The following is a 9627-nucleotide window of genomic DNA, read 5'->3' as shown; positions in this document are numbered from 1 at the left end:
TTCCAGCAGGGCCTGGAAATACATTTCCAGTTCATCCATCTCCCGACCTCTTTCGGGTCACGTCTAAAGATTTGCTGGAGACGATACGATTCGTTAACTAAAACAAGGAAGAGGCTTGCTCCTTCAGTCACAATGACATTAGGAATGAGTTTCACCGTTTTTTTTTTAATAATGTCGTTGTAAAAATTATTGTAAAAATAAAGTCTCACATTTTGACACAATGGATAGGGATGAGCATTGAAGGTAAGAGAAAGTAATGTAATATATTATTTCAAAGTTGTAGAGCCACGCGCAAAATGGGGTTTCGAAAACTTCGTAAGATACTATTGTGAAAAGATAATAAAAGTTGATAAATGTGCGAACAAAAGGTACGAAGACCAACTTTGATATTTGGTAAAAAATATATATAAGGCCTTGAATAATGAAAGTGGAAAGTGGTCGTAAAAAAGAAAGAAAAAAAGAACTTTTTTATTATGAGAAAAAGGAGGAAGAGGTTAGCGTGGTTATTAGTTCAAAATTGACTGGCCTCCGGAATTATGACAATAAAGCTGAGAAATCTCTGTACTACATAAAAACTATAAAGATTTCTTATATTTTTCATCTTATTACATATAAGGAAATTTGACTCATAAAAACTAAAGATTTCTTATATATTTCATCTTATTCTAGATAAAGAAATTTAACTCATAAAGTAGGATTTGCTTTTAAATTGAGGCTACAAGAAACCCAGAGGATTTCCTGGAATTGACATTGCTGCGTTGTAAATATATTCCAACTTCTTGTTAGAATCTGCTTTATGCATCATGATATCCCTTTCATTCTCATTACCGTCTTCATTTGAAAGCAGGAGCGCATAGATAGTAATCATAAAAAAAAGTTTAAGGAAAATCCCAGCAATTCTAAATATTTCTTGCAATATCGATCGTTGCATTCAAAGAAACAAGTGATATCCGTATGGTAAAGTTTTTTTATTTTTTCCTAGTACATTCGATATAATTTATTCTGATACAAAAGTTATAAGAAAAAAAAACGAAAAAATTATTTTCTGTAAGGAAACAAAATCGCAGAAATATAAATATATTCCGATAACCATGAGAACAAGCAACAGATGGCCCCACTCGAATATTGTATATAAGTTCGGCTCCTTTCGTACGTAATTTAGACTTTATAGTTTAGTTCTTAAGAGCGTCTTACATATCATCTTATGTCTTGGCGTCACTGAAATATGAATCTAATATTTATTTGTTTCGATCTACCAAACCCCCAATTCCTACCTGAAAGGTTGGATGAACTGCGTCAGCAACGTAAAAAAAAATATCCCCTTCCCTCCCTCCGCGACTTAAAAGAGAAAAAGTTGGAACACCGAAACATATCGAGAAACGCACAAACAGACGAAACATTCCCTCGCTTGGCATTCGTGAGATTTCACCAAAACTTGACCAGAGGGATCTGGCGTGTTCATTTCGTCTTGAAATACAATCGACCGCACAGACATGTTCCCGAGAATACTGAGAAACTCCGCGAAATGTTATTAACGAGTTCATTTCTCCAAAAGCATAAATATATCAAGACTTCAAAGCCGAGATTTTAAATGTCGTAATTTGCTTCATTTATAAATCAAAGCAGATTTGACAGCGATATATTAGATAATTCTATTTCTTTCATAAAAATATTCAAACAATTTAAATTTTTAATTTTCCTTAGACCTAAAAAAATGAAAATAATAACTTTCATGAATATGACGAAATGATAAACCTCTAAAGAAGACAAGGATCAAAATTTTATTTTATTTTATCAAATTATTATTATTATTATTATTATTATTATTATTATTATTATTATTATTATTATTATTATTATTATTATTTACATAAATATAAAGATTACTTCAACCTTATGATACAGAGATTTTCAGATGAAGCCACATTTTAATGTAATTCCAGCCACCTTTTTATCATAAGGTAAAAAGGAAACAAAATAGCTTAGTCTGCCTTTCCTACCATATTTTTGAATTACCGGAATGGCTTATGATTATCCTGTAGTATTATTATAATACTTATTATTTTTGGCTTAATGTTTTGAGGCATTCATATGTCAACCGTTAAGATTACCAAGTTATCATTTAAAAGTCCTGGCTTCTGATCCCAAGGAAGTAGTTTATTTACATTGTACACATGATTATGACAATTTCTATTATGATATATACTTATATATATATATATATATATATATATATATATATATATATATATATATATATATATATATATATATATATATATATATATATATATATATATATATATATATATATATATATATATATATATATATATATATATATATAGTATATATATATATATATATATATATATATATATATATATATATATATATATATATATAGTATATATATATATATATATATATATATATATATATATATATATATACTATATATATATATATATATATATAATATATATATATATATACATGTATATATATATATATATATATATATATATATATATATATATATATATATATATATATATATATATATATATACATATAAACACACATATGCATATATATATATATATATATATATATATATATATATATATATATATATATATATATATATATTTATATATATATATATATATATATATATATATATATATATATATATTATATATATTATATATATTACATAAACATTATATAATTATAATTATATAAAAGTATATATAATATTACTTTACATATACATATAGTGTATGTATGTATGTATGTGTATGCTTGCAAGCGCGGTTGTGTGATAAGATTCTCTTTTTGTATATTTATGATCATAAGATATCTGCTGAGCAGGATATGGCAACAGATGCTGTGGACCTATTTTTAACCATCCATAATTATGAACTGTGTTACAACCTTCGAAATTATTATTTTGAGAGCAACATAAAATGTTAGATGGTACTAATCCTTTTCGTGTTACTAAATTCAATATGTGAGGAGAACTGTCATCAGAAAACCATCGGTGATTTAAAGAACAGATATATAATCCCCGAATTTTTATTTTGGGGGGATTCCGAAACATTTCAGCTTCTTCCCCACATAAATAGTAATGCCCGAAATTGTCGTTTACTTCTATATTTTTCCAGTAAGAGCTTTTTATACCTCACCGTTTTCTTCTGTTTATATTTCTTCCCTTTGTGTTTACTTTCTCTCTGAGTAGGAAGCCTGTTGACAAACGCCTTTGGCTCGTCGGTTCCGGACCTGGGGTTAGTTACTACCGATATTAGAATCTGGCAGGACCTTACAGCGTAAAAAAAAAAAAAAAAAAAAAAAAAAAAATAAAAAAAAAAAAAAAAAAAAAAAAAAAAAGAGAGAGAGAGAGAAAGCCAAGAACGTAAATATAATCAAAACAATCAAGAGAATCTAGTGACATAAGGATCTAGAAATATAGACGAAGTCGCTAAAAAAAAATGAAATATATACAAGCGCGAAATTGATATCTACAAGTCCACGATAAACATTTCATTTTCAGTGTACAGTTATTTTCAGAATTGCATCAAGTTTTGCAATGCGCAAGATTTTCTTTATTATTGTCGTATTTTTCATGCGGTTGCTAAAGTGTACGATAAACTCAATGTTGGGGAGGAGGAGGAGGAGGAAAACGTTCCAGATGTTCGTCGCTTTCGGGATAATAAATATTTAACGTAAAAAGAGGAGGAGAAGGGACAACAGAGGCTGTTGTCTCAGGGCTTGCTTTGTTGTTTTTGAAGTTGATCCCACTTAATTCCACTCGAGAAAAGACTTCTTAGTCTTTTAAATGAGCTTCGAATATTGTCTTCCGCTGTCGAACAGATAATGACAAGCTCATAGTGACTCGCTAGTGTCAGTGTTTCTTCATTTCTGTCGTTGTTTGGGAAATGAGTAAATATATATGCAAAGTAAAATCAGTTCCCGAGTAAAAAGCCGCTCTAATACTCTTCAAATCCAGTCAGTTACAGATTCAGACTCTAAAACTTTCTCCTTCACCCTCATTGTTCTTCATACCTGTACCATATACCCTCACTATTTGAACGATTCCCTTTGTTATACTCAATATTAATCACATAAACCTCAAATGAATACATTTGCTCTCTCGCTAATACCACTCTTTCTGCCTAGTTTTATATATTACAGCTATCCAGGAAACAATCCTATTTTATACTTCCATTCTTGTAAACGATGTCCTTCCACCTTTGTCCCACTTATTGGCAAGAGTTGCAGTTTTTCTTAAGAAAATGATGATTCGTATAATCTCGACCCCAGGGTGTAGCCTTTCCTAAAACCTTTTCCAATCTCATTTCAGGGTCTGTGACGGCTAATACTTGGTCAACTCATATTGTGCCTCACCCACAGGTAACGGCAAGAATACTGTATATGCTTGTTGTAACCCACGTAACTGAAAGAGCAGCTGGAATTGGTCGTAGAGGAGGGTCATCATCTGCCTTCCAGGGAGCGTACAATCTCTTGGCAGACGTTCCTAAGCTTCCAGATATATTTGACATGCTTGCCCAGGCCACGGCTCCTGCTTAAGTATCTTTTACTATCGCCACTCAAGGGAAGTTTCTTCCTAACGTGACCAAAAAAAAAAAAAAGTACAAGAGCACTCTTTCGTGGGATGAGAGAGAGAGAGAGAGAGAGAGAGAGAGAGAGAGAGAGAGAGAGAGAACCTTTCTACTTCTCGAGCCCAAAGTTGCTTGTTGATTTTAAAGTGCCTACCGCTGATTCAAGAACTTGTAATTGCTTCACCTTTGTCACATTCATTTACTAACATTGCCTGATTTATACTCTATCAAAAGGCAAGGAATTTTTAAACGATTTAAAAGAAAACACATGGTAACGATTTACAAATGTATTTTCTGGAAACAGATTATAACAAGAGGGTGCTCATCTTATATCTTGTTAATGAATTTCAAAAGAACCGAAAATAAAAACTATAAAGGTATAATCAAATTCATTACGACATTATTGAAAAGAACTTTTTAAATGTCTACATTAAATCCATTGAAAGGTAACCGAAGACGTGCATATGAATTTTTGTCTGCCAGATTAAGCAGAGCGAAGAAAAATCTTAATCGTAAATTTCTTTATAAATTCTGCGGTCCAACGAAGCGAAAATTTATCTGAAAGGTACATTTAGACGCCTCGTTCCAGTCTCAATAATAAATGTCTGGAGTCTGCAAAAATACGGTACACGCTGCAAGGGGCAAATACAATAAGAAAAATTGGATTTAGCAGCTGGATTAGAAAAGTTTGTTCGGCTAAATAAGAAATTCCGAAAGTACTTCTTACTCTCTCTCTCACTATACACATAAACACACCAAATGTTTATATGTTTATATATATATATATATATATATATATATATATATATATATATATATATATATATATATATATATATATATATATATATATATATATATATATGTATTTATTTAATACTTGTTCCCTATAAAGTTTGATCTACCCACAAACATTCCAAGAGTACTGGTACCTGAACCCGTTAGTATATATTTTGTTTCTAAGAACTCTCTGCATTGAGCTCTGAATGTTTCTTTGAATAAAAATTTCTATATATTAATTCAGTAAATATTTCCATACATGCATACACATAACACCCTTAAGCGCATTTATATTACTTCCCATTTATCGCTCTCTCTCTCTCTCTCTCTCTCTCTTCTCTCTCTCTCTCTCTCTCTCTCTCTCTCTCTCTCTCTCTCTCTCTCTGAGAAATGTTTAATGACAACCACTGTTTCAAAAACTTAAAAAATTCTCTCTCTCTCTCTCTCTCTCTCTCTCTCTCTCTCTCTCTCTCTCTCTCTCTCTCTCTTGTTTAATGACACCCACTGTTTCAAAAATTTATAAAATTATCTCTCTCTCTCTCTCTCTCTCTCTCTCTCTCTCTCTCTCTCTCTCTCTCTCTCTCTACTCATGAATGACAACCACTGTTTCAAAAAACTTATAAAATTCTCTCTCTCTCTCTCTCTCTCTCTCTCTCTCTCTCTCTCTCTCTCATGTTTAATGACAACCACTGTTTCAAAAACTTAAAAAATTCTCTCTCTCTCTCTCTCTCTCTCTCTCTCTCTCTCTCTCTCTCTCTCTCTCTCTCTCTCATGTTTAATGACAACCACTGCTTCAAAACCTTAACAAATTCAGCTTCATTATGCATGACGAGTGAAGAAGCCCACTTGCCGAGGGACTGTGAAGGACACCGAGATCCAAAGGAAGCAAGTCCCAAGCAGTGTCCTCTTTTATTCCATCACACGAGTGTCCTTCACGAGTCTTCTTCCTATAATATTCTGACACTAGAGAGTTTAAAGTGTTTGCTTTTAAACGAGATACAATCACATTTCGAAAACGATTCCATACCGCATACGAGCTGTCGCTGTGACATGTCGAATAATAGATAGGTTGTTGAATAAATAAATAGATAAATGCTATTTTTACAGCACCATGAGGAATAATGATTGTTTTTATCAGTCTACTCTTCTCAGAAACCGATTGAGGACAGTAATGGGCGATATAAAACTCACGAATGAATTACTCAAAACGCCTACTCGAAGAAAGAAAATAAATACAATAGCTTTAATTTGATAATCGCTTGTTTTTTTGTTGGAGATTAAGCTGGCCTATGCCAGCACGGGCTCTTGCTCATAGAGCACCCCGTACTGCCAGCGCATGCCATCATGGCCGGTGATTCGGTTTTGTAACGATCAGGATTACTCAATTCCATTTCCATTTTTTATTCAATAAGACAAAAGGATTGTGGTACCTGATTTGAATTAAAATCCTTTTGGGCTCGTTAGTCTGTTTTTATACAATCATTAAAAATGCCTTTGTTTCTAAGCGGTATACACGTTTATTTAATCCTGAAAGGATTTCATTTGGTCCATTTATTTTTCCAACCACAAACTCCGCCCCCCACCCCCCCTATTTTTTGTCTTTTATATTGTTACTTATTTTTTATGTAATCGCAGTTCAACGAACTTTACCTGATGAAAAGCTCAATTCAGATAATACAAAGCAAGTCGAATAGGCAAAGCATTCATTGAATAATGTTTCGGTCATTACTACTGTTTTAATTCACTCATACTTATTATTTAAAAAATAAAATATGCTGGCTTTGGAAGGTCAAGACAAAGAAACCAAGTAGCGGGATATTCTTTTTTTAAAGGCAGACTGTCATTCGGCTATTTCTATTTTTTTTTCTTTTGTGTTTTGTATGTTTCTATTGGTTCCGTGTCCCTTGTAGGCAACGTGATTACGCAATAATTTATTTATTTATATTTCTTTTAAGTATCTCAATATTTTCGGTAAGTTCATTATACCCGCTAAAAGTGAAATTATGCAGTGCTCTGTCTCACTTTGTCTCATATATACAGAAACCAACATATTCGGAGATAAACATCAGATTCATAAAATTTAAATCACAGCTTAATAGGACGATCACAATAATTCAACGTTCTACCAAAACCGTGGCTTCCGATAAGGGTTCTGTCATTTTATTTTCTGTTTATTGTTAAGCAAACCGCATGACATGCGTCGAATTTGAAACGGTCCGTGTAACAGGCCTGGATAAATCCACAATGATTTGTCCTGAATCGGTCGTCGTGTCCTGGGATTTTGTGTGGGAGATTTAAATGATAATATCGGTAGGATTTGATAAGCCAGCAGTTGCAGGTAAGCCGAATGGGAACGCAAACTATTTCTATGAAAGCTGTTCGTTAAATTTCTATAAACTTCTGTGTCTACCGATGCATTGTAATGACATGTTGCAATAATATAATAAACACACTCTCTTCTATTGTCAAAAGAAAAAAAAAAAAAAAAAAAAAAAAAAAAAAAAAAAACAACAAATGCTGATAATTGATGTAAACTAAAATAATAAAGAAAATAAAATTATGTAAACTTTATATCAAAGAATAGAATGGAACCTGATAGCCCAGTCATTGTGCTATTCTCTCGAATTTATTTTCTATAGGTATATGACCATTACGTAATATTCTAAAAAATGCATTAAACACTGGCACCTTGAATATTTTTTTTTTACTTTAAACCCATTTCAATACGACCCAGACATACGAACAGTGGCGCTGCCCTTCACGGCAACCAGACGGTGGAATAATGCTTAATTACCGTTTTCATATTTTAGAAACTCTCAACTGACCTGCACATTTCGAAAAGCAGTACATTGAAAAATTCCTTGGCATATTGACATAAGGTAGAGAGGTCAATTATTCAGAGGAACTGAATTGAACCGTGATATCCTAAGAGCAGTATCTTGTAACTGATACATTTCACACCAAAGAAACTTTTGTGAACATGTAAGGTGAATTATACCAAAGCAGGGGACTCGACAGTTTCTGTTAAAAACTCTTTATCTTGCCCTTCCAGACTCCATGAATAATAGCCTGGTTCCATTACAGCGTTTCTCTCGCCCCCCCTCGACCCAGCTACCTAAATATCATATGAACATGCAGTAGTTTTACCAGTCAGTTCTTCGTCATTACATTTCCAACCCCATCAGCATATTACAATCTGATAAAAATCTTAACAACAATAACAGGGTGTCCATAAAGTCCCAGTACCATTCTGGGGTATAGATAATTGTAATGGTACTGGGGGACTTATGGACCCCCAGTACATTTCTCTTCTCAAAAGGTTGATGAATACGGCAGTTGATGTCGATCTATTGAACGAACCTTTGCTCAGTCTTATTTCCCTATATTTAATCACGATTTCTTGTGTCACCATTCATCTCGTTCCAGTCTTATTATTCTTATATTGTATCTAAGGTGTCCCCTATTCTGCCGTTAAAGAATTTTGTATACATGTTTCTTTTCCTTTTGTCCGTGTGTGCTAACTTGACTTTCATCTTCCTCTCAGAAAATATACTTCACAATTCATCTGCGAACACTCTTCGATGTTCTAGGACGTTTTGCCTGACGAATTCTTTAATCATTCTCTCCTTTATGTCTTCATATATTTTTGTATTAACAGAATTATCCAAATAATGTAAAGTATTGGAATGTTATTATATTTTTATAATAAAAGATAAAAAAAATTCAGTTCGTTTATGAAATACGAATATCATTTGACTCTGTTAGGTGAATGCATGATTTTGTGTATATTTTTACTTCATAAATTCGTAGAGCAAGCCCAGCCAAGCAAAAGCGAATGGACAAAATGTTAGCAGAGAAAGAGATTTCAGGCTTATTTTATTCATTTATGTATATTTCTACACACATGGTAATACGAATTACGCATATGTGCATGTAACTGAACATTTGTAGCGCGCCTTATATGAAAATACATTGAATTTTTAACAATAGGAAGAACGCCATTTTGTTTCAACGCTGATTGACACCATCCCAATTTATTTCCATTTTCCTGTAATATAATTGTCATGCATAAAACCGCGTTCGGGATTTCACGCGAGCTTTGAATTCGAATACTGGCTGTCCAATAGGCATGATGAGGCATAATTATGTTGTGAGGTACAACTGGGAGTAACATTTTTCGAAGCTGATTAGTATTGCTAGTTACTCTTCTGTCAGATATCTC

This window comes from Macrobrachium nipponense, chromosome 23 (genome assembly GCF_015104395.2).
Source record: "Macrobrachium nipponense isolate FS-2020 chromosome 23, ASM1510439v2, whole genome shotgun sequence".
NCBI lineage: Eukaryota > Metazoa > Arthropoda > Malacostraca > Decapoda > Palaemonidae > Macrobrachium > Macrobrachium nipponense.
The sequence above is the reverse complement of the archived record's forward strand: the minus strand, read 5'-3'. Positions refer to the sequence as shown.